The sequence below is a fragment of the Apostichopus japonicus genome, chromosome 11, assembly GCF_037975245.1.
Source record: "Apostichopus japonicus isolate 1M-3 chromosome 11, ASM3797524v1, whole genome shotgun sequence".
Classification (NCBI taxonomy): Eukaryota; Metazoa; Echinodermata; class Holothuroidea; order Aspidochirotida; family Stichopodidae; genus Apostichopus; species Apostichopus japonicus.
The window spans coordinates 11,149,679-11,171,443 of record NC_092571.1 but is presented as its reverse complement, the minus strand read 5'-3'; the positions used below and the strand labels follow the sequence as shown (position 1 = coordinate 11,171,443).

The window sequence follows — 21,765 nt, the reverse complement described above, 5'->3', positions numbered from 1 at the left end:
CGTATATACAGCGCGTTTAGAGAAGGGTCTGTATCGGGGTTAAAAATTTAAGGTCACTTTTGGTCAGGAAATCATTTTTGTTACCGATAGTAGAGGCATACCACGTAAAAGAGGAATCTTTCTACTTTAATGTGGTGCTAACCGGACATCCTAGTAGGCTCCATAACTAAAGTAAATCGATTTTGAAAAAAATAAATAAAAATTAAACAGTTTTCTGATCATTACACATAACGTATATACAGACCGTTTAGAGAAGGGTCTGTATCGGGGTTAAAACTTTAAGGTCACTTTTGGTCAAGAAATCATTTGTTACCGATAGTAGAGGTATACCACGTGAAAGAGGAACTTGTCTACTTTAATGTGGTGCTAACCAGACATGCCAGTAGGCTCCATAACTAAAATTAATAGATTTTGAAAAAGAAAAAAAAAATATTAATATTTTAAAACGTTTAGGCCACTTTTGGTCAACAAAATCGGCTTTGATACCGATAGTAGGTATAACACGTGAAAGAAGAAATTGTTTTCTTTGCTGTGATGCTAACCGGACCTCCTAACTAGGTCGCTAATTCAAATTAATCGATTTTGAAATAATAATACGTTTGGATCATACCACATTACCGAGCGTTTCGAGCTAATTTTCCCATTTTGCATCCCACTCCTGTTAGGATCGAACGGTTTGTAGCCATCGAATTTCAATAAATCAAAGTGTTACTGGCTGTTTTTTCATACCACGTGTAAGAGGAATAACTTAACATCGTCATTGTACCCCATTTGACTGTTGCATATTCTCATAAATTAATTGTTTAGACATTTGAAAAAAAGGGGAAAAAATGGTATAAAAATTGCCGCAATTTACGCCTTTCTCAACAAGATTTGGTAGGATCACAAGTTTCAGTTCAATATGGATGCAGAAATCGTCCACTATTAAATTCCAAAATTATATTACATGAAAGAGCAACAACTCATCTCTCATATGGTGCAATTATTGGCATTTTACAGCATTCATAGCGTTAATTATGATCGCTTTAAAACAGGTACGAAAAAGTAGCAGTCTTGTTATTGTCCGCTAATTTAGGCTGCCCTTAGTGGCTGCTGGGGATCCACTTTCCCGCCACAGCGTACCCAGCGCTCGTCACAGTGTACAAACATCAGTGGCCAACGGCGTGTAACGTTGATGTATACACTATTGGCTGCTGTTAGTGGCTGCTCTTAGTGGCTGCTACGTTCAAACAGGTGTAGAGATTTGTGGCCTGTGCAGCGCACTCTGTCACCGCTGAACTTTCAATACACTTTGGAGATACCTTGACCCACGTATCCAGCCAGCAAAGCAACTAAAGATCAAAATTGCTGACGAAGGGAGATTGGTTTTCATTTCTAATTGTTCTCCCACTTGACATAGTACTATTACTATTAGTAGCCTACTTTTCGTTCGGTGAATAGCATGCAGAAGCCTGACATACTGTACGCCATCCGTTAGCCTAAGCATAACGTTAAGCCTAGTCGTAAGTGGCAGCTCCCACGGGAGCTTAATGCACATTGATTCTGTAAAGTTTGAAGCACTGACGAATATTCGATGGACTAAAGTTACTCCCTGCGCTAAAGATTGACTTAATCTCAGCGGCAGAGACAGTGAAATCGCCGAACGAATCCAATACATGGGGTTACTTGATAAAGGCCTACACCACGATCAAGCGTGTGTTCAACAGCATAATATGATGGGGTTCCACGATATGTGTTACAGACGGTTCATTGAAAGCAAGCCCATCATCGCTGCAAGAAAACGGACAGTACCATTGGGGACCCCATATGATTTGAAACCAAGAAGCGACGGAAATGATCGAGGCAAGCAAGCAGAAGCTCTGCTGTTTTGCCTGTACAATGTATTAAATGTGGGAAAAGAAACTCATACATTAGCCTACTCTGCGTTGTAAACGGGTGCAGGACAAGCTGCAGCAGACAGATAGTTTCGATGGAGGTAAGCCCAAGCATACTACACGACTCTACTTGTACTTCTGTGGCATAGTTGAAGTGTTAAGAGAAGTTGAATAATGCAACGTCAGGTGCTCTTAAGGGATAAATCCAAGTCAAAGGGCACTGTTGGACCTGAACTTGATTCAATTAGTGGCATGGTCATCTGATTTGTTTTATTATTTTGTAGTAGGCATTGAAACTTTGTTTCAAATTCTCCTTCTTGGGCACTAGCCTAGGCTTTAAATACGGGCTTCATAGTTTTCTTACTGTGGCTCATTATTTGAATGATAGAGATATTAAAGTAGTTAGAAAACTAAGTGTAACAAAAGTGGAATAAGGTTTGCAAGGTCTTATGTTATGGTCAGTCTGCCATCTTGATTCCTTTATCATTTGTAACAGATATAGAAGATGAAGAAGAAGAAGAGAAGAAAAGAAAACGAGGGAAAGCAGGGGGAGTAAGGAAGAGACTCAATGCCCGTAAGTTTAAACCATACCTACCGTCGATCATTAAAGGGAATGTACAGTCGCTGAATAACAAAATGGATGAATTACACAGCTGTATGAGTTATACGCGGGAATTCAGACACATCAGTATGATGTCCTATACAGAGACCTGGCTCAATGGATCTATTCCTGATAGCTGCGTTGATATTAATGGTTTTACACTTATACCGGGAGATAGGGACCCGGAGCTATCACAGAAACAGAAAGGAGGGGGAGTTTGTCTTTACGTGAATGAATGGTGCCACCCCAATCACGTTACATTGAAGCATTACTCATGTTCGACGAATGCCGAAATTCTTGCAGTAGGACTGCGGCCGTACTACCTCCCCAGGGAATTCTCCCATGTGATTCATCTTACAGTGTATGTCCCCAACCGCAATGTCGCCACCCCTGCTGCTAACGAGCTATGTACTATCATACAAGACCTTGAGATAGCACATCCCAATGCCCTCATGGTAATTGATGGCGACTTTAATCATTGTAGTTTGAAGAGGAACAATACTAACTATTATCAGCACGTACAATGCCCAACACGAGTTGCCGCAATCCTGGACCTCTGTTATTCAAACGTGAAGGGGGCTTACACAGCTAAACCGAGTACCAAACTGGGAAGATCTGATCATGACATGATCCTGTTGCAACCAGCGTACCGACCTATTGTTCAGAGACAGAAACCAAAGTTACTTACCGTCAAACAATGGAGCCCCGCGGCCATCGAGGATCTACAAGCTTCGCTGGACCTCACTGATTGGGACGTATTCATTGACGCTTCAGAGGACATCGACGAGCTCACCCAAACAATCACGGATTACGTTAATTTCTGTGTTGACTGTACGGTGCCGGATAAACAGATCAAGGTGTATGCCAACAACAAGCCCTGGATTACCAAGGAGGTTAAAACGATCATCAACAAAAAGAAGAAGATTTTCGGGCAAAACAACCGAGATGAGCTGAGGGCTGTGCAAAAAGAACTTGACAAGGCAATAAAGAATAAAGAAAGGAAAGGACTTATACAAGTGTAAAATAGACAGTCACTTTACTGGAAATAATATGAAAGAGGTTTGGGCGGGTATACGACTGATGAGTTGCTACATGAAAGACAATAGATCGACTGATAAACAGCCAAGCACTTCCCGTGAATATGCAAATGAGCTTAATGTTTTGTACAATCGGTTTGATCACCTAGATTTTTAACATGAGATTGGTGAGTTACGGGAAATGTTATCTATGCAGTCGTATCCTGAGCAGTTTTTAACTGCTACTGCAGATGAAGTGCGTGTTGAATTTTCTAAACTAAACGTATCAAAAGCAGCTGGCCCAGATGGATTACTACCCCGCGTTCTCAAACTTTGTTCAAATCAATTGTGTAACATATTTACAGTTATTTTTAACATGTCATTTAATACTCAGGCAGTACCGACACTTGGGAAAAGGTCGTGTATCATTCCGATCCCTAAGAAAAACAGTATTGCGTGCATGAATGACCTTCGACCTGTTGCTCTGACTTCAGTCGCAATGAAAACGTGTGAACGTCTGGTCCTGAGGCATCTAAAACCAATGGTTGATCAGTTTTTAGACCCCATGCAATTCGCCAATAGGTCGAACCGGAGTACAGAAGATGCAATCCTATATAGTCTAGAGTCACTGTATTCTCATTTAGAGCACACCACCTTGGGTAACTCAGTCCGTATACTGTTCTTTGACTTTTCGTCAGCCTTCAATACTATGCAGCCCCATATCCTTGCCAACAAACTTCTGGAAATGAATGTGCAATGTGATTTTATTAATTGGATACTTAACTACCTCACAAACAGGCCCCAGTATGTTTCCATAAGGTCATCGGGTTGTAATTCTGACGTCATCTTCTCGAATACAGGAGCACCCCAGGGTACTGTTCTGGCCCCATTCCTTTTCACTCTCTACACAGCAGATGCCAGGTCATCTGCCGAGAGTTGTTCTCTCGTCAAATTTGCAGATGACACTGCCCTGATTGGGATGATGACGAAAGATGATGACACCCAGTATATTGAGCAAATCAGAGATTTTGAGAAATATTGTGAGAGTAATTTCCTGGTTTTAAATGTTGATAAAACAAAGGAAATGGTAATAGATTTCCGTAAGTGTGGGGCTATCCCGAGTCCTGTCCGTATTAAAGCCCATGATGTTGAGCGTGTGGATCACTATACATACCTACTTGATAATTCCTTGTCCTGGCATAGCCATATTGATGCCACACTGAAGAAACTTAACTCTAGAATGCACTGCCTGCGTAAATTGAAAACTTTCCAAATCGATGAACGTATTCTGACTATGTTTTATACTTCCACCATTTGTGGGGTATGGAAATACAATTTGATTTCTTGGGGCGGGAATGCGAGAAAGGAAGATCAGAACCGTATAGACTCTTTAATCCGTCAGGCGGGCCGCATAATTGGCAACAGCCAACCCTCTTACTCATCAAGTTATACCCATCTACTCCAACAGAAATTAGACATGATTTTGGATGATGCCGACCACCCACTGCATGGACAATTTCAGAATGCAGTGATTCCTCGGAGCGGAAGGATGAGGCTGCCGACAGCCAAAACCAATCGTCACCTCTCCTCATTCGTCCCACAGTGCATCAGAATCCATAATCAAAATTACAATCGCTAGTGTTCTTGCCCCCTGGTTACACCTTCACTGTTTTTGTCATAATTAGTCTTGCCATTGTTAGACTTTGCAATTTTTATTGTTTTATTTTTTTATTGTCTTATTGTTTTATGTGAGTCAATTTCCATGTGCTGTATTTTAATGTTATATCCATCTTACTCTGTACATCGAGCATTTAATTACCCGAAATGGGTTTAATAAAGTGAATCTTATCTTATCTTATCTGATATAATCTACCATTGTATCATTTAAACCATGATATTAAGAGATAATGTACTGCCAACAAAAAGAAACCTGTTTTAATTCTTCTTTGCATGACTCTGGTTTGCAAAAAATGTTATGTGACTTTGTCCATCCATACAAGCTGAGCAAAAGATGAGCCAAACACGTGGTATATACATGAAATTGTCTTAGTTCTTACTTGTTCAAACTTACATTTTTATCAAAAGAAAGTGCAAAACAATTTGCTTTTCTTATTTCATTTTATTAAAGGATTGCTTCGACAAGCAGCCGAGCAGAAAAAGATGATCCCATTTTGATGCATATTAGAAGGAAAGCCTGTTGCACCGAAGTGAGGTACCACTCTCTATGTTCTAGGAACTACATACGATTCTTAACAAGGAAGACTGAAACAGATCACGAAAGGTAAAGTACTTTCCTCAATGTGTGCTTTATTGAGAGTTCAGGGGTGGATCTAGGACTTTTGGAATATGGGGGTCCTCACCAAGAAAAATAAGAAAAATTCTCTAAACTATTTGAGATGCAACATTAGGTTAATCTTTCTATTTTATTAAGCCTACTCACTGTTGGAATTTTTAAAGTAATTTGCAACATATTTCTAGCTGAATTGTATTTATATCATAAAATGTGAGACTAAAAAGTCTCCAATTTCATGGTACAAGGTGTTCTGTTCATCTCCATCCTCAGAGCAGAGTTAACCACCAACAAAAGAAGCTCTGATCCAGCATGTGAAGCGCTACGCCTACCAGGCTGCTATTCTCCGTAGGGTATCACAGCAAAGGATTGATGCACTCTCACCAGAGGGACATGAATGGAAACTTGAAAATGATGACCTTATAATCACTTGGATGACGAAGCCACCTGTCCCAAATGTTTTGCTTCAGTGTTTCAGGCTGTAACTGTAGAGTCAGCAAATGTCTTAAAGGAAGATGTTTCTGTATGAATGCACAGCTGCCGTGTACAGCCGTGTAAATGTAGAAATTGCAGCAACTTCCAAGAAGATGTTGAGATTGTTGATGCAGGGGAAGATGATTTGGAGGATGAACTGTGATGGTGTTAAATCTTGATATCTTGGTCTGAAATTTTATTCAAGTTTGAAGTAAGTGAAGAGGGTAACTATTCCTAAGTCATGTTGTCATTATTTTGTTCCCCAGAGTTTAAAAGAACCAGAAAACATGATCTTATTCAAAGAAGTAGTTCTACCTAGATTACCCTTATACCTACCAGACACCTAATGATAAATATCCACAATTTCCTTAAGTCGCTCTCTTTTTTATCTGAGAGGGAGAGGGGGGGGGGGGAGGGGAGGAAATACTTAGTTTTGCTCAAGACTGTAGAAGGAGTACTAAGGTAACAGATATATACCGGCTATAACTTTATTTCACATCTACGATATGCCATGACGTCTCAGTGTGCGTGCCAACTTATATATTGATTTATACAAAAGAAATATCTCACTGCAGTTGTGGGTCATTGGTACATCTCAATGTAACCAGGGATTTAGCAACATGTAAAGTAGAGGGGGAGGGGGTAGCAGTTGGGATGGGGAGTGTAACAAGTATGGAGAGCAACTTTTCTTTATATGTGTATGTTTCCTCATGAATACATGCACAGACGACATGCATTGGAAACACAGAAAAAATATGTTGGATTATTATTTGATTTATTACAAACAATTTGATCTGAGTTTAGTAAAAGTGGTACATTTTTATAATTAAAACCCTTATTAAGTTATAATGTGTAAAAATTGTATTCATAATTCAAAGTTGAGATTTTGCACTTTTACCTTTTTGGCGAAAATGGAGGGGGGTGCAACTTGTAACGCCTGACAACATCCCTCCCTGACCCTTATCCCAGAACCCCCTCCCACTATTCTTATAACCCTGAGCCAGCTATTATTAAAAATACATAATTCAGTCGTAGTTAAACGTTATATATATATATATATATATAAGAAAAAAGTGGTTCGTACACTGTTAAAACACTGGGTAAAAAAAAATGTTGGGCAAGTACCCTTTCAACTTTGTTGGTCAAAAAGTGCCCAATTTATATATAAAAATGATCGAATCGCAGATGAGTTTGTTTACCCATCGAGTTGGTAAACTCCGTGCTCATATTTGTCCACATGTTGGTCTTTTCTGTCATCGTAATAGTATGTCGGGCGAAATTTCGGTTCTTTATACCATACGCTGGGCAAACATTCGGCTTTACCTTGGCGACGTTTACCAACGTTGGGCAACTTTGCATGCAAAGTGTGCTTGAGCGCGTGTGTACGACGAAGGGTTACATATTCCGTCGAGTTGACAGCCTCAAAAGTCGAAATGCAAAATCTACTCAAGAGCTGAGGGTTGTTTGTTCCCGACATAATTCAGTCTATGAAAGATAATCATTTCAGTAAAGGGATTGAAGTAATCGGAATAAACTGGGACGATTCTTTCACACAATTTTCATCAACATTTTGTACTCCTATGCTAGGCCTAGTAGTAATACTAACGTTAGCGTATAGAGCCTATTCAGTAGTGTAGCCTATCACAGTGACAAAAGGATACCTGTATACCGACGTACGTACTATAGGCCTAGCCTAGATTACTTAAGCGAGTCCTACTCCTAGGCTAGTTAAGGTTAAGTGTGGAGTTCGAACTTCCAATAACCTTTTCTATCCTTATAATAAGCCTATGGTGATCCGTGGTTGAAATTTTGGTCTTATGTTTACAATGTGTATTGTTTTTATTATGCTACAGTGGCAAGCTACAGTAGCTTCAGCATATTACGGTAATTTCTTAGTGTTTATTGTAGATAATATAGAAACTGTAGATCAAAGGACAATAAATTAAGTTAGCAGAGGTCAAACAATGACCTTTAACCATATTACCCTCAGGAACAACCAGGTTGATGATGTTAAGTATTTTCTGTATATTTCCCATATTGAATAGAGGATCACTATCTTTCTTTGAATGGGAGGGGGGTCTCACAGCTACTTACAAACCCTATTGTTTCTACAAAGTGGCTATTCTTACGACTAGTCATAAGAATAATTTCCGACTACGCATGCGCAGTTGCTATTTTCATGACCAGGAGTACTATTTTTACGACGAGGAGTAACAATAATTTCCGGTTAGGGTTACGGTTAGGGTTAGGATTGAGGTTTAGGGTTAGGGTTACCCCTACTACATGCGCAGTTGCTTTATTTACTTTACTGCGCTAGAATTCGCCTTTGTCGTAAGAATAGTGTATAAATAATTGTTATGACTAGTCGTAAGAATAGCCACGGCCTTGTTTCTAACCTGATGACTATTGAATTTGGTATTTACTTCCTGATAGACTATTATATTACAACAACCATTGATTTTGAGGTTTTTATGCTTTGCTAAATTTGGCATTTTGTTTTTCACTTGCAGAGGAGAAGGACAACCTGTCATTGCTCATGTTACCACTTATTTTTGGGACCAGGAGCAAGGCCAAAACTGGAGGACGATCAGCAGCAACAGATCATGCTTCATCATTTATTAAATTTAAAAGGGTATGTCTAAATGCATTATTCATATCAGCTGCTGACTTTGCTTGTAATCAGCTAGGGTTTGAATCTCGTAATCCAAGAATCAGTGGTTCAAATCCCGGCTACATTGTGTCCTTAGGCAAGGCACTCTATCTTGATGGCCTCACTCCACTCAGGTGAAAATGTGAACTTGTGAGGAACCTGAGCAAAACCCTGTGTGGATTACAAAGACTGCAGCAACTTACACTCCATGATTGTTGGAGAATTGTGACTGGCTCCACTGATCTGTAAAACCCTTTAAGCTGTATTTTCATCATTATTGTTTTTGTTGTTGATCTTCTTTTTTTGTGTTCTTGTTCTTGTTCTTCTTGTCGTTGTCGTTGGTGGTAGTAGTAGTATTAGTATCAGTAGTATTAGGTGTAGTATTGCTATTGTTGGGCATTGGATTGTGCAAAATTCCTGAGTCCAAAACTAGCATGTACCCATTGTGATCTACATTTATATTTCGAATGGGAAGGAGGTGCCAACTAATGCCCTACGAGAATCTTCTTGTTCACTTGGATGATCTTAAGCCAGTTAAGTCTCTCCAAACTAATTCTACATATGAATCAGTGGTGTGCTGGTATCATCCTACTGGTTAGACATATCAAAAGGGAGCGTTTCCATTTTTAATTTATACTACAAGTTCAATAACATATTTGTGATATGCATAAAGTAAATGGTTTTGACTGTAATATAGAACACACCAGAAATAAATCAATTTGAACATGGAATACTAAAAGCTACTTTTCATTGCTTCTATTGGTTTCACAGGAGCACACCCATTTGCCTTCATACTTACAGGGAATAAGCATTGAATGAAGATCTCAGCCTTTCATCCTTGGGTTTTACTCAGACTTCAAGCTGACACCATCACAAGTGTTTGTTATCTTGGAGAGGCACGCAGTGAGCGTGCAGACACTCTCTGAAGGAGTCGACATCTGCTATAAAGCACACTACATATTCAACTTGCAGTACCAGCACCACTGCCGAAATGTTTAGGATTTCATTGAAAGTTGCATATATAAGCAATCAGGAATGAAGAATCTTTCCTCCTCCATCCGGTCTTTCAGAGCTTTAATGAAGAATGCTGCCAGTCCTTAAACAGTTTATCACCTGGCTCGGAGCCTTTTTCCTCGAGGTATCATAATGGGATACATATCCAAAGCCCTAATACCGCTGTTTCAAACTTTGACACAAATTACAAGGTGTCTAGAAATTCATTTTTGAAGCATGCATTTATCATGGAATTGGGCAAAAAAGTGGATGATACAAGTATATGTAGGTTACATTTGTGTAATGAACGTGCTGAAATGGGCAGTATTGCAGTGATTTTACGGCTAATTAAGGAACTATTTAGCTACTGTAGTACTTAAGTTAAGATATTTCGCAGAACTAGTCCATAGGACTTTTTATGTACAACTGAACATCTAGATTTGAACTTACTCTGTTATTGTATTCAAAATGACAACATTATAAAGGGCACCCATGAAAGGCAGAGCTTCATGCACAATGTGACTGCAAATGTTTTTTTGAAACTTACCTTTGATTTGCACTACCAATTAAAATTCTTCCAGCAACTACTGTGTGATGAGCTAGTGTACAATGAGCTGACATACTTGTGCTCTTTCTATCCACTATTTTTACATTTTTACATATGTAGAATAGACCCTTCCCCCTCCCCTATCTCAATGTAATGAACTTGCAAACATTTCCTTAGCCTGTGTTACCTTGTATATTTGGAAACTGAAAGGAAACTGAACAGTGTGCCTTACGTGACTAATTTGCATTAGAATATCAGTATAAAATGCATATCAATTAAATTTTACCTTGAAGTTATTCCTCAATGTGTCCTTTTCAGATATAATAGGCACCTTAGCAGATTTCTCTCAATGCTTCACAGAATTTATTGATTTCCTCCAAAAAGTTTAAATTCTTCATTTCTCTGCGTGACTTACGTGACACAAGTTGAGGGCGATATAATTCGCAATGGGAAAGCATTAATGTTTCGCAGTGGTGACAGAATTTATTTTGGGTTTTCAAAGTTCAGTAACTATAGGCTTCTAGCTTAACTACAGACTTGTACTGAACATGATATTGAGAACAAGTGTAAAATTTCGCAAAGATTTGTGACTTACGTCACATGGAAAGGCCCTAAAGAATGTTATCAGTCTTTAAATCATATGAACATTTTATAGCTTGCTTCACAGCACAGAAACACAGATATTAGCATAGCAATATCAAAATTTGCGGATCTTTGTTTTAATTATCATGAAGAACATTTTCAAAGACATTTTTTTGGCAGCCCTCATATCTCCTTTAATACCATTATTCAATTGAACAAAAGTTTAAAAGTGTTCCATTCATGTTCATCTAAAAAAGAGACTTTTTCCTATTCAATAATTTAAAGATGGCTAGTTATGTAGTAATCATTTTGTGGAAAATGTTTTGCCAATATCATTAGATTGTGGAAGACAATTGTTCAAGTGCAAAAGAAATTGCTCTAAATTTTGTAAATTCAACTTTTGTACATGGTTCCACATAATTATTAATTAATTAATGATGAGTTTAAAAGACTACAAAGGTAATAAGTGATTAGCTATGGTCAGAAAACATAGGTCCTAACATAGATCTAGAGAGGGAGTGAGTCTGACCACAGCAAATTTCCATTTCCTAAACAAGAAAAGACAGCAAGGGCAGTAGTGGGCTGAAGGCAGTAAGCATTTAGGTACAAGAACATTGCTGACAACCTGTTTTGCTTCCTGTTTAACTATAGTATGGAGCTTTACACCCCTTGATTGCAGCTCATTTTGATCCACCCTTGCATTGGTTAAATATTAATTTTAACCAGTACACTTTCATACATGGGTACTCCAGAAATGGAGGGTGTATATGTGCTTTTGATCCACATTACTGAAACTTTTGGGGTTAAACTTAAATTAAAAGGTTAAAATATTAATGCAAAGTTGGTGTATGATGTACAAGGGGGATTTAAGTTCTCATGGCAAGGAATCACAAAGCCATTGGTATTTTTTTCCATAAAATTTATCCTGTGGGATTCTTAAGAAAATTGAGGCCACAAATGTTAATGTCACTTTAGGGAAGGTTGTTTTCAGATCAAAATGAGTTTCCAAGGAATGTGCATGAACCCTACATAAATGAAACATTTGGCTTCGTTAATTAATTTATTTCAGTTCATACCCTTATTTCAAGAATACCTGAATTTAAGACTTCTTATATCAAATTATACTGTTCAGTCAACAATAAGATTCTTCAACCATTATAGTTATATGTCTTGTTCAAGTTCAGTTCATTCAACAATAAGTTTATTCACCCATGATAGTTATATATGTCTTCTTCAAGGTCAGTGAATAAAGGTGTTCCAAGTATTACAAAATACAGTATCTTTCTTTATTTCAAAGGATGTGATGTCTTAGATTTTTTAGAATTCCAACAGTTCTTTTCCATTATTGCCCAACACGATCTAAGAAACCCCCAACAGTTGGAAGTGGTTCAGGATTAACCCAACAATTGGTTGTTGCAAATGCCCAACAAAATCCATGAATTGTCCAACAATTGGGACAAATTTAGTATACACCCAACAGGTGGCTAAATAAACTGCCCAACAGATGGATACATTACTGGTGCCTTAACCCATACGTTGGTTAAATGATTTGCCCAGCAAAATGAATGATCCACCCAACAGTTGGGGAAATGGCTAACCTGAACAGTTGGGTAATTCCCCTCCCAAGTGTTGAGAATTTATTATACCTATTTGGGTTGGTCAATTTTTGCCCAACTTTTGAGGTTGCTGAATACATGCCCAACGTTGGTTAAAAAGTTGGGTAAATTTTGCCCATTATTTTTAACAGTGTATGCACAACTGTACCAAAGCTAACGTTAGGGTGTTCCAAATACATAGCATCGTAGCATGTAATGTATACATACAGTAACCATAGGCGTACGAGGCGGGGGGGGGGTGCAGGGGGGCAGACTGCCCCCCCCAAATTTCCAGAGAACAAGAAATTCGGGCAAAAGTCCTGAAAATTCGGGCAGCCTAAGAGGAGAAAAAATATATATATATATATACATTTTTTTTTCTCCTCTTAGGCTGCCCGAATTTTCAGGACTTTTGCCCGAATTTCTTGTCCTCTGGAAATATATATATATATATATATATATATATATATATATATATATATATAAATATGCAGTAGCTTGCCCGAATCTTTTTCAAATTTTTGCCCGACAATTCCATGATTTTCTTTATTTAGCATCATAATGCCCGAATATTTCCGTGTAACACCACCGTAAGCGCAGTTCATCTGGGCTATCACGCTTTTTGCACGATCAAATTTTTTCCCTCTTGTCAATTGTATACCTGGACCAAGGGCGGCGGAACCGGGGGGCACAGGGGGAACGTGTCCCCCCACTTTACCTCAGGTTAAAAATATGCCTTTTTTCACATACAAATTGAGGTGCCTCAAGTTAGCAAGAGGCCAGGGAACCAGAATGAACACTCGGGAAGGGCCGTTTCCGGCCATCTGAAGGGTTTGTATAACCAAAAATTTTCTAGTACGCTCCGCGCCAATGGATGGTGGTGCTCCGCTCAGATAGTCGTGCATACAACTTTGCAAATCCTGACTAAGCCCGTGACTTTTAATGAATTTCTGTGGGTCAAACTCAAAGCTATTTCAAATGGAAAAAATTTGTTAAGATATTAACAGGAAAAAAAATCTTATTCGGAAGATTCCTACATTAGCAACTAGCAAGATTTCACCTCATTTTGTCTCAAAAGAAAACGTGTTCCTTGTTTCCCAATTTGCGCATTGGATATTGCAGTGCTAGTATCCATATTTTTTTTTTTGGGGGGGGGGGGCGTTGATGGAGTGATGTGCAAACACAAATAAGATAATACAATAAGAGTTATAAAGGGTACTAAATATAAGGCTGCATTAGTCCAATCGAATTTCTGCAAAGTGCCCTTTGATGTCGGTGCCCCCCCCCCCAGATTAAAAGTGCTTCCGCCGCCCTTGACCTGGACATCCCAACATGAGTGTATATAAGAAACATTTTCTTTTTCATGGATGGTGGGGGGAGGGGAGTGCCTACAAGCCTAAAAGTACAGGTTTATCATATTCTTTGTTATATTTTATACGTTTTTGTGAGACAAATTGCAGTCTCACCCGACACAGCGACATTATCCTGCCTGTATGTTTTTCTGGCGGTAGCTGAGTACTGTGTTAAAATAATAAATAAGGTAACTAAATAGGAGCTTAAAAAATATACTGTCCCATTTTCCCCTTCAAAGTGATGTTACCATTTTTTCTTCTTCTAATTTACCAAATTTTTGGGGAAGTGTCAATTTCTAAAACGTGAGATTATAAAATAAAGAATGTTTATAGATGCAACTTGCAAGGCTTCAGAAGTGCCGTTTCCGGCAATCTGAGAGGCATTGTTTGCCAAAAATTTTCTTGTACGCTACGCGCCAACCGATGGTGGCGCTCCGCTTAGATAGTGTTACGGGAACTTTCGGGCACAAAAAGTTCTGCCCCCCCAAACTGAAATGGTCCCGTATACGCCTATGACAGTAACATACCAAATTTGGAAGGTACCTTACGAATATACTGCAGGAAATTGTTGGGGGAATTTTTGATATTAACTACCCAAAAATGCCTTAATAATCTAGTCCCAGTGTTGCTGAAACGAAACTGATTTTACAGCCTCTTTTTGAGTTTCATCTGATGGCCTACAGTAACTGATAGCTGCAGGCAGGACGTTTGGTAAAGGAATGCAGGCACTAATTTTATGAACTGGAGACATGTTCTATCCACTGTTCACATTTTTCCCCATCAGGATCCGGTTGACAAAGCATACTTAAGAACTGCAAGTTATCACTAATATTAGATATAATTGCAGCATACTATTGAGGTACATGTATCATGTAGGCTACTGTATCATATGCAATACACTGATTTCTTAGTTATGTGATCACATACATTATATCTCAAACACCTCTTTTAAACATAAAACTTTAATGGTTCTTGGATAATTATTCTGGGTTTCTTGAAGAAATCCAAAATCAAGCTACCAACTTTAAATGTAATTCTAGGGTCCTTGCTTTCAGCAATGGAAATTACAATACTACAATTATTACAATTATACAAATTACAAAACTACAATATGTATTCACCCTTTTACTGATCATGTAAGTTTAATTTTATCTTCGGTTTGTTACCCTCTGCCTCCTCTCACCACAATGAATACAACTTTCCAAAGAACATTTAATATATCCCATCCAGTAGTAATAGTATAGATTAACCATTGTAAATTTGTACACATCATTTATTTTCAGTAGATACTATTTGGATAGAAATTTAAAATACAACACATGTGGTCAAACCATTTAGCATGTTTAAGTACTGAAAGTTATCACTGATGTTAGTTACAACTGCAGCATACTCTTGCTGTGGGCCTATCACATGCAATACACGCTGATTTCTTAATCAGGTGCCAAATACAGTAAATCTCAAACAGTGTATCATTGCATTATTCATTGTACTGTAATATCGGACCTTGTAGCAAATTTTATGTTGGATTTGGTATTGTTATTGCATTTAATAGTAGATTTCAAAATATGACTCAACTGCTCAAAAGTTTGTTTTATGTTTTGAATATTGTAACTCTTTGGAACAAAAAGTGGAATAGTAGTGAAGATGAGGGGGGAGGCCAGTTCAAGGTGGGGGAGAAATGCAGGCCAGTTCAATGCTTTTTTGCATGCCACTTAGATGTATAATGAGTCAACTCATGATATTCCCTTCAGGTTCCCAGTAGTGACCTGTGTGCAGGGTCAGTTCCATGTCAGGGATTTTCAAATCAGAGGAGGGGATATGCAAATTTTGTATTTTCCTTTTAGTCAAATTGATTTACTCCTCTCCTTAGAGAATGTTTTAAAGGTGCTCTCCCGCACCCGAGCACTGTAAATCAAAATAAATGTGGTATGAGTTAATGGTTTGTTATTTGGCGACTTATTGGGTTGGGAACCAGAGATACGTCCTTTACATGTCAAAGTTAACATCGCAGTATATTGCATTACTGCTTGTGTAGTTCATTGCTGGATCGAGATCCAGAAAGCTGTTTCTATTCAGGAGATGAGGTAAAACAAATCTTTCTTGGTTCTGTTGCCATAAGCAAGCACTGGAACCTATACTGTAGGGCCTATATTGTATGTGTGTGTGATGCCCTTGCTTGTAAATAATATCTTAATATAGTTGCACAGCAGATCTCATATTGGGCATATGGCTCCATCATATTTAGTACAAGAAAGCTATTGTTTTTGGTGGAGGTCACATGGGGTCAGCCAAGGGCGGCGGAAGCACTTTAAATCTGGGGGGGGGGGGGCACCGTCATCAAAGGGCACTTTGCAGAAATTCGATTGGACTGATGCAGCCTTATATTTAGTACCCTTTATAACTCTTATTGTATTATCTTATTTGCGTATACACATCACTCCATCAAGCCCCCCCCCCCCCTCAAGGAAAATATGCATATAGCACTGCAATATCCAATGAACAATGAAAACATGCTAATTGCTAATGTAGGAATCTTCCGAATTAGAGTTTATTTCTTGTTAATATCTTAACAAATTTTCCATTCGAAATAGCTTTGATTTTGACCGACAGAAATCCATTAAAAGTCAGGGGCGTAGCCAGGATTTGCAAAGTTGTATGCACGACTATTTGAGCGGAGCGCCACCATCAGTTGGCGCGGAGCGTACAAGAAAATTTTTGGTTTTAAAATCCCCTCAGATGGCCGGAAACGGCCCTTCTCGAGTGTTCATTCTGGTTACCTGGCCTCTAATTGCTAACTTGAGACACCTCAATTTTTATGTAGAAAAAGGGCACATTTTTAACCTGAGGAAAAGTGAGGGGCACGTGCCCCCTGTACCCCCCGGTTCCGCCGCCCTTGGGGTCAGCAGAGGTTAAAACATGAAAATCTCAAAAGTCCCTGATCTCCAGAACCCCAACATCAAGGAAGCTCAAATTTACATGGTAAGTTAGTGCAATTCTGTGTAAAAATTTTACACTATTCTTGAGAAGTTCAAAGGTCATTTTAACAGTTGTAAAATCTTGAAAACAGAAAAGTATAGCAATAGCAGATCTCGTATTTGCTTGTGGCTTTCGTGAATTCAGTGCAAGGTCCCTTTTGTTTGTTAACCCATGGAGCTATAGCTCCATGGTTAACCGAGGTCAAAGGTCAGCAAAGCTGAAAGTTTGAAAATGTGAAAACCTTTGTAATGTCTAGAACCTGAGCATCCACAGACTTCATATTAGCATGGTAGATTAGGGCAATATTGTATAGCCTCTAAACTCAGTTGTAGAGTAGGTTAAAGGTCGTTCAATTTTAGAAGAGGTCAAATCTTGACAACCTTGTTAACACAGTATCTCCAGGAAGGGAACAACAGCAGATCTCATATTTGGCTTGCGGGATCCTCATATTAAGTGCAAGGTCTCTAAGAGTTTTGGTTGATAGCTTTTGCTATTTCGATAGTACGCCCTCGCTTTTTCGAGGTTTTTCCGGTGTGCCGCTCTGAGTCCTTTGTTTTATGATTTCAAAGAAAGGGAATTCCTGCCCACTTTTCCACGTGGCTACGCGAGATTTTATGGTTAATTTAACATCCTCTCGTCTTTTTTATGCTTATCATACTGGAAATACCCGTTTGTCTATCTAACTTAACTCGCTACCAATGTTTTCTTTTCGGGAAAGTCAAGTACTTCGTTATTGGTTTCATTTTTCATTTCTTTATTTCCAGTATAAATATAAATATTTATAAAAAGGACATCAAAAGTGAGTATGTAACAAGAAATTATTTTAAAATGTTAGTGTACAAAACACAAAACACAAAAACAATAAATAAAAATATATATATACATATATATACACATATACACACATATACATACATATACATATATGTACACATATATGCACATACACACATATACACACGCATACATATACACATATACATACATATACATATATATATATATATATATATATACAAACGTACAAGTGCAGCTGTCTACAATAAATTTTTCAGATTACCATTTTTGTAAATAAATAGCAGCACGATAAATAAAACTATTTCTATACACATTAATTCTGAATTTTGGTGTTATTGCTTTGTTTCTCAAGTTTTACCTAGTAGTTTCTCGAAGTAGAGAGTTAAGTTCGGTATGCAAAGAATGTCTGTCATTTTTCTGTATGCAATTTACACTTCTAATGAACTCATTTTTAGCAGCATCGTTTACAGTACTCATAAGAAAGTTAAAATCTATATTAAAGATTTTAGAACAATACTTTAAAACAAATAATAATTCTCTTATTATCTTTAATTAGTAAAAAGTGATACCAAGCAGAAACAGCATATATTAGGTGTGGTAAGATATTGGCAGTAAAAGCTCTTTTCCTTACATCAACATGAAAATATGGAACTATATTCGATAGAGTTGAGACTATGAAGTACACCCGTTTAAGTATTCTGCTTAAATGACCAGTGAAACTTAGTTTGTCATCAATACAAACACCTAGATATACTGTATGATGAGTGCGTTCTACTTCCGCATCTTTAATTGAGATTTTAGTTAACTTACATGATACAAGAGGGCCATTCCACGTCACGTAAGTCACAAATCAGAGAGACATTTTACACTTGTTTTCAATCTCCAGTTCAGTGCAAGTCTAAAGTTAAGTCATATGCCTATCATTCCTGAACTTTGAATACCCACAATAAATTTTGTCACTACTGCAAAACGTTAATGCTTTCCCATTGCGAATTATAGCGCCCTCAACTTGTGTCACGTAAGTCACGCAGAGAAATGAAGAATTTCAACTTTTGAAGGAAATCAATAAATCCTGTGAAGTATTGAGAGAAATCTGCTAAGTTGCCTATTATATCTGAAAAGGACACATTAAGGAATAACTTCAAGCTAAAATTTAATTGATATGCGATTTATACCGGTATTCGTATGCAAATTAGCGACGTCACGTAAGTCACAAAAAATTGTCACGTAAGTCACACGTGTGAAACTGCTCAGTTTCCTCTCACAGTTTCCAAAAATACAAAGTAACACAGGCTAAGGACATGTTTACAAGTTCATTATATTGAGATTGGGGGAAGAGGAGGGGTCTATTCCACATAAAAATAGAATCTAGAAGTTCACTTGTACATAAAAAGTCCTATAGACTAGTTTTGCGAAATATCTTAGTTTAAGTGCTACAGTAGCTAAATAGTTTCTTAATTAGGAGAAACAGGTTTTTCTAGACTAGTTAATTGCATTTCTACATTTTTGGTTTTAATTAAAAGCTTTTTGGTTAAATTTTAGTCACTATTGGGAATTTGGATTAAAATAATGAATCCATATAAATCCATGTGGTAAAGGCAGAAAGTGGCAAAAAGTGTATGTGGAAGCCGCATTAGATACTGAAGGAGATCCATAATGTCACTTACTTATGTTGTAGTTCCAGCTCTGACCTCTCATATTAATGTAGATGACTGGGTTGTTGTAAAATATGATGATGTACTGTACCCAGGAGAGGTTACAAATATGGTGCCTGCCACCACCACCACAATGTGGAAATGGCCTCTTATGGTAGATAAAATCTCCTACTAGCTCGAAAACATTATTAAAACAAATTATACCCCCTGAAGCACCTTGTGCAGTTCAGGGGTCGACTGCAATTCCCCTTTAAAGAACTTAAAGTCTCAATATGTGTTTGCTGATGAAACTCAGAAAACAAAGTTCCGAATCAGATTCAATGTTTCTTAACTTCTAAATGCACTCTGACCAGGGGGTTTAATGGAGAAAAACTGTCGCAATCAAACAAAAGAAATTTATTTTCTGTTGCCCGTATTGCGCGAACGATTTACTGTAAAATCACTGCAACGGCCCATATCAGCACGTTCATTACACAAATGTATTACCTACTTAACTTATACTCTTATCATCCACTTTTTTTACCCAATTAACGGAGGAAACTCTTGAAAATACCTGTTTATTCATTGAAATGGAAGGAAATGATACAATTTTGCAAGCTACATCAGTAAGACCGACAGAAAGATACTATTCAAGAGAACGAACCTACCACAGGAGAGCCACGAAGGTGAAAGTAGTCCTAGGCATAACCGTTGTAAACAAAACAGAGAGATTTGATTGAAGGTAACAAGTAATATTGTTCTAAGTTTGAGCTGTTTGAGCCATTTTTGCAATTCACTTATGTAACCTTTCAAGTTTACTTCACATTATAAATGTTGTTCTTGCATTTTAGAACTGAGTGGGTATCTTTGATAAATAGGAAGGTGTTATAAACCTGTAAATAGTATAGAGGACATCAAAACTGTGTGACTGTGTTGAGAACGAACTTGTCACGTAAGTTACACTTCCCTTTGTGACTTACGTGACGTCACGTAAGTCACACACTTCCGGAGTCCCTAAATTTGTTAAAACTTTTTACATTGATCAAAAGTGGTGGTATTACAGATCAACCTTTATAGCTACCTTTACAATTGTAGCTCACTTTGCTCTCACACATTATATATTATTGGAGGAAAACATTCCCTTCTATTTTTGTCACGTAAGTCACAGCCAGAGTGTGGCATTTTTAACATAATCTGTGTTACCAGTAATAAAGGAAATTTGCTAAATTGTGTTATTATATAAATTAGCAGGCTGCATTTAACTGCCACATTAAAAGAAAGCTTGGACTTTCCTTTCATTTAAGGATTTTTTCTACTTTCAATTATTATTTGATATTGCATCATAAATGTGCCTACAGTTTGAGATGGATACTCATTGCTATAATCCAAGATTGAGAAATCAGAAGAAGAAAACTTTAACCGTTTATGAAAGTCTAACCTACTTACCTTACATTATGAATACACAAAGAGAGACAACTAATAACCCTTTCGTATTTTGCCATGTTGGGACCACTTGGTGTGGAATGGCCCAAGACCTTCATGTTTAATATTTATATTCTCAAAAACCATTTCCTTAGATTTCTTTGGATTGAGTCTTAAATTCTTCCCATCACACAGATCTACAATATTTGATACATCAGTTTTATAACTTGCTTGGTCAGCCTGATGCGTTCGCTTTGATACATTGCACACTATAGCAGTGTCATCAGCATATTTCACCACAGTACATTTAGAGGTAGATCTTATTTCGTCAGTATATATTGTGAACAGCAGAGAAGACAGAGGACCGCCTTGAGGGACACCAACATTAATTTTTGATTTTTCCGTTAGACCTTTAGAATATTTTACCTGTCTAGACCAGCCATTCATAAAATTTGATATCCAATGTAACAACCATGGCTCTTCAGCGAACCCTTGCATGTCCTTGATTAAACGATTTGGAAGAACCGTGTTAAAAGCACTAGAAAAATCGAGAAATAAGACCTTAGAAATAGTAGTATCTTTGTTATTTAATCCTGTGCCAATATTGTGAATAAGTGTTAAAACAGCATCGGTACATGACAACCCCTTCCTTTAAGCAAATTGATTGCTATCTCCATATTGATCAACGGCTTGGGTTATTTGAGGCACGATCAATTTCTGCATACAATTAAAACTTATACAGGCAAGATCAATTGGTCTAAAATCATTTACCGATCGTGGGGTTGTCACTTTGGGTATAGGGGCTGTTATGGCATTTTTCCACATAGCCGGTATCTCACATTGTGCTGTACATTTATTGAAAATAGTAGTAAAAATACCCGATAGTTCATCCGCACAAAATTTATATACCCACCAAGCTGTATTGTCAGAGCCACCAGCTATACCATTATTTAGAGACTTA

At 37.8% G+C, this 21,765-nt stretch overlaps 1 long non-coding RNA gene across 1 annotated transcript; it reads left to right on the top strand.

Moving 5' to 3' along the window:
• The first annotated feature begins 1,515 nt into the window (after window positions 1-1,515).
• Window positions 1,516-7,304, top strand: LOC139976319 (uncharacterized). The gene is made up of 3 exons (XR_011796085.1): window positions 1,516-1,975; window positions 5,620-5,772; window positions 6,055-7,304. It is a non-coding gene; the product is annotated as an uncharacterized lncRNA (long non-coding RNA).
• Window positions 7,305-21,765: the final 14,461 nt, after the last annotated feature.